Raw genomic sequence first — 11448 nt, 5'->3', positions numbered from 1 at the left:
AAGGTAATACCTTTGGCAGTACGGAGCACCTCAATTTCAAGGAAGAAGTGCAGATTCCCAAGATCAAGTTATTGCCTGATTTACCTCGGAGTTGTGATTCCCTGTGATTATGATATCGTTCACATAAACCAGGGCGTACATAATGTTGTTCGACACTTTGCGAATGAAAAGTGAGGCATCAGATTCTGACTTGACAAATCCCAGATACAGAAGGAACATCTTGAGTTCATTGTACAATGCCCGAGGGGTTTGCTTGAGTCCATAAATGGCTTTCTTTAGACGACATATATGGGAGGGGAATTGCTTGTATGCAAAACCCAGAGGTTGGACCATGTACACTTCTTCTTCTAGATGACCCTGCAAGAACGCGTTGTTGACATCAAGTTGACGGAGGGGCCAATTCTGATGCACAACAATTGAGAGCACCAAGCGCACAATAGTTGGTTTGATAATCGCACTAAATGTGGCATAGTAGTCAACTCCAAGACGTTGTGTAAACCCCTTCGCAACAAGTCGAGTCTTGTGGCGATCGATTATACCATCAGGTTTCCGTTTTAACCTATATAACCATTTGCAAGAAATAATGTTTTTTGTGGGGTCATGTGGTACCAATTCCCATGTTTGATTGTTCAATAATACATCAAATTCATTTTTCATTGCTCTCTGCCACTCTGGGTGTTTGTGAGCGTGTTTGAAACTGGTAGGGGTAATGGTGGGGGATAAGTGAGCCAGAAAGTCAAGGATGTTTTTTGGTTTGTGAATATTGTGCTGGGAGCGGGTCACAACACAAGTTGGTGGAGGAAGAGAAGGTTGCGGAGGTTCTGTGACTTGAACAGGATCAGGAGAAGGTTGTAGGGGAATTGAGGCAGTGGGATGGGCAGTAGATGACATTGTTTTGTTTCTGCGGCTGTACACAAATGGAAAAACTGATGATTGAGGCAACATGGGATCAGTGTGATCAGGAGGGGCAGCGGCGTGTGTAGGAGAAGGAGAAGAGGTACCTGGAGATGCAGATTCTGTTGGAGCGCAAGTAGAGGAGACGGTGTCTTTGTGAGCGTTGGTGGTACCTGCCTTCGGGATAAGTATGGGACTCAGTAAGTCATGGCTAAGAGGAGGAGAAGGAATAGTGGATGGTGTTGGGTTTGTTGCATTTGAACGTTCCCACGCAAATGTTTTACAAGTTGCAGAAACATTTGAAAAAATATTTTGGTAAGGAAAACTATTTTCAAAAAAATTCACGTCACGAGATAAATAGATTTTAGAAGATTTTGGGTCAAAACATTGATGACAATGATGAAGTAAAGAGAATTCTAAATATACACAGGGTGTTGATCGGGGCTCTAATTTAATTTTGGAATAAGGTTTGAGCCAGCGATAATAAAGACACGCAAAGAATTTTAAAGAATTGTAATACGGATCTTGACCAAACAATAGTTGAAATGGTGATTTATTTTGTAAATGTGGGGTAGGCAAACAATTTATGAGATAAGCCGCATGTTGACAGGCAAAAGACCAAAGAGTCGATGGAAGTGATGCTTCATGAAATAAGGTTCTGGCCGTCTCAATAATATGCATGTGACGGTGTTCAGCGAGAGCAACTCTTTGGGGGGTGTATGGAGGAGATACAAGATGTTTAATACCCTGAGATCTTAGATACTGAGTAAGACTTTTATATTTGCCACCACCATCTGGATAGAGAGAAAGAACTTTCGTATTATAACGACGTTCGATTAATGCTTGAAAGTTCTGGAAAAGGTTAGTAACCTCACTTTTATTTCTTAAAGTGCAAAGCCAGGTGTATTTGGTATAATTATCCACAAAAATACAGTAATATAATTTATTGTCAATCGACTGAACTAGAGAAGAACCCCATAAATCACTAAAGATAGTTTGGAAAGGTTGGGTACATGATAAAATGAACTGCTGAAAAGGATGGCAATGAGCCTTATTCGAAGAACAAGAATTACAACTAAAAATTTGTCTCGTGAGCAAGGTTGCGAGAATTTATTCAAAATAAAATGTAAAACTCTTGAATGTGGACTACCCAATCGACGTTGCCAAGTGAAACAGGTTGTGGTGGAGGAAGTCAAATGCGCTTTAAGGGGAGAGATGAAGGTTAAGTCTGGCCACTCATGGAAACCGTCTCTACTTTGACCGTGCACCAATGGAGTTCGCATTTCCAAGTCCTTCACAGAAAAATGTAAAGGAATGAATTCAGTAGAGGTTAGGTTATCTTGACAAAATTTAGAGACAAAGAGTAAATTGCGTTTAATGCTTGGAGCACAGAGAGTGTTAGAGAGTTTAAAAGATTTATTTGATGCATTTAAATGAGTAGAACCAGTGTGAGTTATGGAGATTTTATTACCATCACCTATAGAGACTTGCTCCATGCCATTGTATATCTGCAGATTTTGGGGTGTGGCAGTGATGTGATGAGATGCTCCTGAGTCGAGAATCCAAGGATTTTCTTATGTGTTCAAGCTTGACACATAGTTGGTCTTGGCCTCAAAATGATTGTGAGACTGTGAACGACAAACTTTTGCAACATGACCGGGTTTGTTGCACAGCTGGCAACGTACACCGTCATAAGAGTTGTTGTTGGTCAAAGATCTCTTCTGATTGGGTGAAGTGAAGCGACTGTTGGACCGTCGTTGTTAGTTGCTACCATTGTTATTGTTGGGGCGATGATTGTTGTGATAGCTTTAATTACCAGATTGGTTGGATGTAGCAGCAATAACAGTAATCTGGGTAGGAACGCTTTTGGACTACTCACGTCGAAGAAAAAGTTCATGGTCCTGAAGGTTTTCATACAGTTCTTCATATGTTATAGGGAGTCACGAGCACGAATTGCAGTAGAAATACCATGAAACTCTGCATCCATACCACTAAGGATCTTTACTATAGGTTCAGAGTTGGTGATGGGGGCACCAACAATAGAGAGTTCATCAGCAATAGAGCGAACACTTTGCAAATACTCGGTAACTGGTTGGTAGTCTTTGTTCAGACGCATAAGTCAATCACGCAAACTAAAAATTCTGGTTTGAGACTTATTTGCATAAGCGGCGTGCAGGGCATACCAGGCTGCCTTAGCTAAGTTAGCAGCGGCAACCGTTGCAGCAATTATTGGATCAACAGATGCCATAAGTGCATTTTGAATGAGTTGGTCTTGTCGAAACCAAAGAGGAAACGCAGGATTGGCACTAGGGGTTGTGCCAGTTGTGATAGTGCGAGATGGAGAAGGAGTAGACTCATCGAGATGACCATAGATATCATGACCATGCATAAGCATAGAGAATTGTGCCTTCCACTTTGCAAAATTGTGACTGCCACGTAGTTTTATGGGCAATTGGGACGCAGGGTTAACTTGAACGATCATTGTGCCGACGTTGTAATCAACATTAACAATGCGAGTAGTGTCTCCCATTTGTGGAGAGGTGGGTGGAAGAGTAAAGAAAAAAAAAACAGATCTTACTCTTTAGAGTATATTAGGGATCTGGATACTATATAAAAGTAAGAGATCGATCGATCTTTCATTGATCCAATATTGTGTTTAAATACAAGACTGGACTAACTAATTGACTAAACTAACTCCTCTTAAAGAGGAGTGCTAAACTACTTGAAAAGATATAGTAGTGGTAGACTACTAGCTAAAGAATACGTCAAACAATAATCAACTAAATATAATAATTAACATGTGCTTTAATAAAAGGTACGTAATTTTATTAGAGCTTAAATTTTTTATTCTCTAACAGAAATAATCTTTGTAGAATGAATTTAGTATTTGAAAATTGTGTTTATTGACCATATTTAAGCTTAAGAAACTTGTTCGTTATTGCCAAATATTTCTATTATATAGAAGAGCCAAGTTGAGGACAACCAAGGGCAAATTTGTCATTTCATAAATATTCTAGAATGTTTATTTTTATGTTTAGCATCAAAAAAGTGGTAATAGATTTATAATGACAATACAACCAAATATCTTTTCTCAAATGCCATGTGTATCCTAATGATGTGACACATTTAATATGGACCCACATTTTCAATCACATTTTCTATATATATTTTTTCTTTTTTTTGTAGTGTGAAATTTCATTAAACCAAAAATATCTATTAAACAATGGCATTTTAGTAATTTTAATATTATTTCAGGGCAAAATAATAATTGTATAATTAATGACCAAAATGAAAATCTAGAAGAATCTATACATGTCTTTACTTTTAAAATATGCCCATAAAGATATTTTTATAATTGTGTTAAAATGAAGAGTTTCTATTAATTAACTTTTTACAAACAATAATAAATGCTAAGCTTGTTTTGACATGTTTTTGAAAGAAAATTTTGAACTAATTTAAAATAAAATGTGTTTGAATAGTTTAATATTTTGTTCCTAAAAATACTTTAAAGGGTTATTGTGAAAACATATTTTTAATAATATGTTACATAATATGACCACTAAATTCGTATCTTGATTATTAAAATAATCTTTAAAATGACGTATCAATATTTTTAATTAATTTGAAGAAATATAAAAATTATGTGACTAAAAAGAATGAACAATTTTTGACTATTAAGAAATTAATGATTTGATAATGTAATTCATCAAAAGATTAAAAATATAAAATTTTCATTTCTATATAGAATATTTTCTTAATATCATATATGATAAATTATTTAACAGGGAAAAATTGACAAGAAAAAAAAATTAATATTCAAATTCTAAGGAATATTAAAATACAAACTAAAGAAAAATGAGTAGTTAAAATATAAAGAAAAAACAAAAAACAAAAATGTCAATAGAAAAGGGCTTGAGAAATATAGAGGAAGAAAAAAACTAAAAAACAAATAAATTAGGAAAAAATAACCTGAAAAAAAGAACAAGTATATTTGTTATTTTGTGGGGGTAAGATTTAGAGTTTTCTTTTACAACATGATATTAAGAGTGTAGTATCAAAAAAAAATTATTAATATAGTTTAGAATAACATTACGATAATTGTTAGTGTATATAGAAATAAAGTTGCTTTCATGATTGTTTTTATTGTTGTGGAAGTTAGAAATCAAGTTTTTAATAAATACTTTCAATATTAAAACCAAAATAAATAGAAGTATTTCTATTATCGAAGACAATAATGAAATGTATCACAAAATTCACTGACAAAGCAAACTACAAACAAATTATACTTGAGTTGAAGCAGTAGAGATTTGAAAGGCTTTGAATCGATCTTTACGAATTGATTGATCAATGATTAGTATTTTATCAGATGCAAAACTTTTGGTGCAAATATTACAAAAAGAAGATGATAACATTGTAGAAAATAGATACCACTTGCGGAAATATATGAAGATCGATGAACTTTTTCAAAGATATCAACATTTTATATATTCCTCGAACGCAAAATGTTTTAACTCATAATCTAACGCAATTCTCTATTTCCTTGCTGCATAGAATTTTTTTGGAATTCAACTTTCTCAATTTGGGTTGTAAACGACGCATTTATGTCGTATGAACATTTGAAAAAGATTATTAAGTAATATATTGAAGTTGTTTACTGTAAAAAAAAATAGTACAAAGTATAGAAATCTTATAAATTTAGAGGCTAATTACATGCTATCCCAGAAGTTTCCTCAATTACAAAAATCTCGAATTTTTCGTTGCTCTCGAATACATTCCTTGGTTGTCTGATACATTACTAATGATTTATATTACTTCATGGGAGGGATGTATCCAAGAGGGGATGAATGTATCCGAGAGGAGATTATGATATATTAAGTTGTGAAGTTATATTGGGCCCGTATCACGGACCTTAAATTATCTAGTTTGATAATAGAATTTCTGGGGTTGGCAATTAAAGAAAGAAGATCCAATTGAACTTTCGCTAATTGAATTTGAGGTGATTGCCTCAGCAACAAATAACTCAAAGTAGAAAACAAACTCGGGGAAGGAGGATTTTGTTCAAATTTCTGAATGATTAATTGAGATATGTATAAAGGAAATTAGCTAATTAGACATAACATTTTTAGTCTTGCTGCAGCTGTCACTATTTTACAAGATACACTATCCTTAAATACAATATACATGTTTAAATTGATAGACTAAAGCAACTATGTAAACTAATCTTTTGTGAACTTAAAGCTGATGCATAAATTTTAAATTAATAACTTCAAATTCTCATGACAATTCAATAATTGATTCTCTCATCTTTCCTAGATTTTATCCTTGTAGAACTCAATAAAAGTTCTTTCTCGCATCATATTGAAGAACTGTTATGAAGACTGACAATGGAAAAGTAACTATTTAAGTTGCATAAAGTTTCAAAAAAGAAAACAAAATCACCCATGAACATGAATAACTTCAAAGTCATAATGAAAGAACTAGATCTAAACTTGTGTATGCACTTCTTTATTTAAGGAACATTTTTTTTCTTGGCCCATGGATCACTTCCCACCCTCTCTCTACTTTGAGAAAGTACTTCTTGTAATTTTGATATTGGTACGTATTGTGTTCCCATTCTCTCGATGAAGAGTGGTCTTGTAACTTCTCTGGAATGCTCTCCAATTTCTTCTAAAATGAAAGCAGAACTTCTCAATAGCTCTTTTAGTACCCTTGGTTGGTTAAGTTTATTGACCTACAATATATATAAGAAACTAAGTGGGATACAAGCAACATTAGTAGATAGTAAGTCGGATACAAGCAACATTAGTAGATAATAAGAAAGGTAATTATAGTTTGTTCAGCTATAAAAGAATTGGACTGCATTGATGTCGCACTCTCAATAATGGTGCTTGAACCCTACAATAAAAAAATTGTACCATTATCCTGGACTTGTTTGACTACTTCTGTTGCATTATTAAGTAGACAACAATAACTGAAAAGAACCAATTTATTTGACTACTTACTTTTGTTGCATTATTAGGTGTAGAAGGGACTTCATTTCCGACTTGTTGATGAATTTGTTGTTGTTGAACTTCAGAGTGGATTCTCCCCATAAAAATAGATCACTTCTACTATTGTGCCCTAATGTTCCACATGATCCACACTTCTTTTTTCTGCCTTTTCTTGATGCTTTTAACAAGGTAAACTTTCCATAATCTGATTCTTTTTTAGTTGTCTCGTCAATCCCTCTCTTCCTTAGTTTTCTTGGTCTCCCTGGTTGTTCTTTGTATATTGGTGGCAATGGTGGTTCTATATCTGTCTTAGGCCATTGCTCAATGTTGACAATTGGAAGGATGGATGGACTGTAACTCTTCATGTACTGATCAACTGTATAACATTCATGAACATATATTTCAGGCTCATCCTTCTTAACCCATATAGTTGCAATAGCATGATTACAAGGTATTCATGTTAAGTCTCATCTCCTACAAGAACATGTCTTCTCTTTAAGATCAACAGAGAATAGTCTAAGATAGATGTCCTCAATCTGGTAGTGGGGATTTAGTGGAAATACATTCAGCCGCTTTAGCCTTATTTTTTTCTAGCTTCAACATGATTTTGGGACAGATTCTTTGGCAGTACTTCATCATTTTATCTCTGTTCTTTTGAAGTTTGGACATCATATAGATCCTAATTGACTCAATCATTGTCCAAATATACTTGTCTCTTACAAGAAGTACACTATTGAATGACTCACACAAATTGTTTAATAACACATCACATTTGAAAAAGAAGAGAAAAAAGCCATTGATCAGTGACTTGGTGGTTTATTAATAAACCATTCTGAAGCTTTTGAATCTATTTTTTCCATCTCTTTCATATACTTGGAGAATTCAGGTTCTGTAGTTGCCCTAGCAGCTTTCCATAGGATATCTTTCAGTGATTGTCCTCAAAACCTTCAGTTTTGAAATTATTGTGTAGATGTCTCACACAAAATTTGTGTGCAACATCTAGCATCATCTCATCAAATGCTGGAATTAAACCCTTTTGTTTATCAGAAATGAAAGTCCATGCAAAATGATTTTGTCATATTCCTAGGTCTTCATCAAGAAGCGTTAGAAACCACTTCCATGTTTCCTTTAGTTCACCTTCTATAATTGCGAATGCAATAAGATATATGTTGTCATTTCCATCAATACCTACTGCTGTCAATAGTTGACTCCCCTTTTGGTGCCTTTCAAATGACATCCATCAACCCCTATTATTGGTCGACATCCGACTAAAAAGCCCTGTTTGCAAGCTGCAAAACATATATAAAGTCTCAAAAAAAAAATCTACCATTAACCATTGTTTTTTTATTTTCATCCAGCTTTAAAATACATGTAGTCCCTGGATTACTCCTCCTTAGCTCAGCACAGTAATCCCATAACATATCTAATTGTTCTTCTTTAGTTCCTGTAATTAGATCTAATGCTTTCCTCTTTGCCATATAAGCTTAGGTTCGAGTAATAGTACAATTATGAGTCCTCATCACATGAGTTTGGAATTATTTTACTCCCCAACTTGGATTTATTCTAAATTCTTCTACGTACTTCTTAGCCAAAAATCCAGAGTCAATAGTATTGTTATCTCTTTGTTTGCCACAAGAATGGTCAGGGCCTATTGTCTTGATCTTGAAAAGGTTCAACTTGATTAGACTTTGATGCAAATATGAACCATTTGCAACTCGACACCTTACAAATGGTCCTCGACCTTATACTTTCGTTCTTCTTAAACTTGATGTCTTTTTTTTGGAACACAACATGTACCTCAACTGCCCACTTGAATTCTTTGCTATTGCTGAAAATCATATTAAGTGTAAACTTAAATTTTGGATCCTTCAAATCCCTAGTTGGATTAAAAACAATGGGTCTTTTAAGATTTTTATCATCAGAATCTCCATGTAAACTCATTAATTCCTCATCGGATATATCACAATCATTTTCTTGATTGTCATTGGGAAACATAGCCAACATGTTTGAGGCAACTCCAACCTCCATAGTTTTTTCATTAACTTGATTTTCTCTGTTTCTCCCATTAAGGCCAACCCATTCTACAGTAGAGTCAACGATTTTATCAAAAATCATATCATCTTCTTCCAAGGATTAATCAGAGTCATTAAATGACTCACATTCTTCACATGTGGCATCACTCTTATCACTTTTCTCTATTATATTTATATCTATCAAATCTTCTCCGCCTTGTAATGGGTTGCCCTCAGAATCAGCAACATCATAGTTCCATTGGTCCTCTTCCGTGTGCTCAACAAATAATTCAACTACTCTACTATCAGGTATTTCGTAGACAAGGTTATATATATCTAAATCAGTTGTCAAAAGTCTTAGACTCATCTCAAAATAATGCCCAAACTTGAACCAAAATTTCACCTTTTTATCATTAACTTTAAACTTTTTCATACATTGCCTTATCTGAATAATGGAATTTTCATTTCCATTGCAATAGTCATAATAAGCTATATGTCCATTAACATAGTTCATCACTGGCTCAAACACCCACCAACCCTTATAGTGCAATTTAGTGGTGTACATATATGAATCTTCACCTTCATCTGTCATGTAAAAAAAAAATAGATTCTATTAGTGTTATAACAATAAACATCTCCAATAGAAAATGTAAATGATACAAATCCAACACAAAAATATGTAACCAATAATGAAAATCTAAATTAATTTTGAATTTGAATTATGCAAACTACAGTTCTTAAAAAAGTTGACTTATTTGTATCATAGTTTATGATTACTTCACATTTAACTGTGGCACTTCTGAATTTTCATTTTCATCTATTGTTTTTTTAAAAACAAGAATATGCTTATGGTATTCTAATAAGTGGAACAAACACAAAATGTAATATGTCATACAAATTTAGAATATGCACTACAAATATTTGATTTTTATAATTCTTATAGATTTTTAAAAAATGGATATTTATTCTTTATGTGAAATATTAGTTGTTGCATTCTAACTCACCTTTTTTTTTCTTCAGATTTCCATATAATCAAAGATTTAGGCTATAAATAAATTAATTGAGTATTTACATGCTGGCGTCAATTGTAGCCCATTCTTGCTTCGGAGTTTAATTGTGAAATTGAATGATATTATTTCTCTTCAAGAAGTGTACTGAGTTGTTTTCTGTGTTGCAGGAGGAGTGTCTGGATTGTATTCTCATACAAATGGGAGGCAACTAAAGAGAAAAATTGTTCATCAACCAATGAACACAAAGAGTAGTGTATGAGAGGATTGAAACATTCAAATTGAAGAAGGGAGTAAGGCTGGGATATGCTTGTGTATAAGAAAGGATGTTTCGGGAGAAGTTATAAATATTTTCTAGCTTTAGGTTTTGTTCTCTGTATAGAAGTATTTCTTCTTGTAATACCAAAATTACCCCTAACAGCAATAAGTGATCTGTTTAAATTGATATTCACTGTTAGTAGAAGGACTGAAATCACTTACTTTAATTAATTAAAGATTAAGTATGATTAGTGAGATATTAGAGGGACCAAAACCAAAATAAGACAATAACACAAGGACAAAAACAATTATTTTCTCTAATTTTTAATATAAAAATTCAAGTATATTTATGTTCCGTACTTTAATGACTTTTGATATCATAACTCCTAAATTATATTAATAATCATATTCATAATATCATTTGATATTTCATATTGTTGTCCTATAAATAGGGGCATTATAAAAATATTTATAAAAATAGATCAAATTTATATGTATAGTAAAATTAAGATTTTATATATATATATAAAATTTCTCTAACTCTTTTTTTTTTTTTTAGAAAAACTTTAAATTCCATAATTTAATTTTTTCAATAACAAATTTATGTTAAAAGTGTTAAAAAAATATCATATATATAAATTAATTTTCTTCATAACAACATAAATGGAGTGTAAATAAGAATAATAAGTGTAATATTTTGTTTTCTTTTTACCATAATAAATGTGAATATATGATTTTAATGTGTATCAAATTTAGTGAAAATTTTATATATAACATTTATAGGACTAATAATTATTATTATTGAAAGCAAATAAAAGTTCCTTTTATTTTTTCTACATTAAAGAAGGTGTTATCCTTTGTACAGTTATTACTCCAATTTATTTATAATATATAATTACCACAGTAATATTATAATAATAGATTGAGAGAGAACAACTTTTTAACTTCTCATATCAGCGTTTATATTTTCAACTTTTTTATCAGTATGAAAGTTACTTTTAACAATTTTTCTGAATAAGTAATATCGAACTCGTATTTTAATTTGTGTTTCTCTCTTTTATTATATTGTTTATTAAAATATTTATCAAATAGTAAAATTAATTATTTTAAAATATATTTTAGTTTTTCTTATAACCGCGTGAAGCGCAGACAAGTACACTAGTTATATTATATATGTTACTATTATAGTATCACAACTATAAATGTTCATTCAGAATAAGGTGAAATCACTACATGACTTTTTAGTATTCACTTTATTGCATTTTAGTTGACTCATGTTAACTTGAT

General features: G+C 32.4%; 1 pseudogene; it reads right to left on the bottom strand.

Moving 5' to 3' along the window:
- Nucleotides 1-6399: 6399 nt before the first annotated feature.
- On the bottom strand, nucleotides 6400-8912 carry LOC102600278 (uncharacterized; annotated as a pseudogene).
- Nucleotides 8913-11448: the final 2536 nt, after the last annotated feature.

This window comes from Solanum tuberosum, unplaced genomic scaffold (genome assembly GCF_000226075.1).
Source record: "Solanum tuberosum cultivar DM 1-3 516 R44 unplaced genomic scaffold, SolTub_3.0 scf00173, whole genome shotgun sequence".
Lineage (NCBI taxonomy): Eukaryota > Viridiplantae > Streptophyta > Magnoliopsida > Solanales > Solanaceae > Solanum > Solanum tuberosum.
The sequence above is the reverse complement of the archived record's forward strand: the minus strand, read 5'-3'. Positions and strand labels throughout refer to the sequence as shown.